Genomic DNA, 367 nt, shown 5'->3' with positions numbered 1-367 from the left:
CTCCCAGCCCCGACGCCAGCGCTGAGCCCCGCAGGCAGCTGCCGCCCTGTTCCCAGAGGCGGCTGGGGAGAGAGCTGGTCTCCCCTGGGCCCACGGTGATGCCGGCAGCACGCCGGTGTGCACAGGCAGCCTGCTGGCCCTCGAACAGGGGCCTCAGCTTGCTCTGGGGGCAGGGCCCGCCTGTCCCCCCCTGCACATCCCGCCTGCTGGCCTTGGGCAGACGTTTGGCCCCGTCTCCCTTGGACTGCCTACCTTTGCGTGGTGGCTCCCAGCGGCCTGTGATGTCCATGGGCAGGGGAACCATGGCAGCCTGTTCCCCTGGAGGAACGGGGCCTGGCTGGGGCTGCGCCTGCCCGCGCGCCCCATT

This window comes from Buceros rhinoceros, unplaced genomic scaffold, assembly GCF_000710305.1.
Source record: "Buceros rhinoceros silvestris isolate BGI_N320 unplaced genomic scaffold, ASM71030v1 scaffold8095, whole genome shotgun sequence".
NCBI lineage: Eukaryota > Metazoa > Chordata > Aves > Bucerotiformes > Bucerotidae > Buceros > Buceros rhinoceros.
This window is presented reverse-complemented; position numbering follows the sequence as displayed.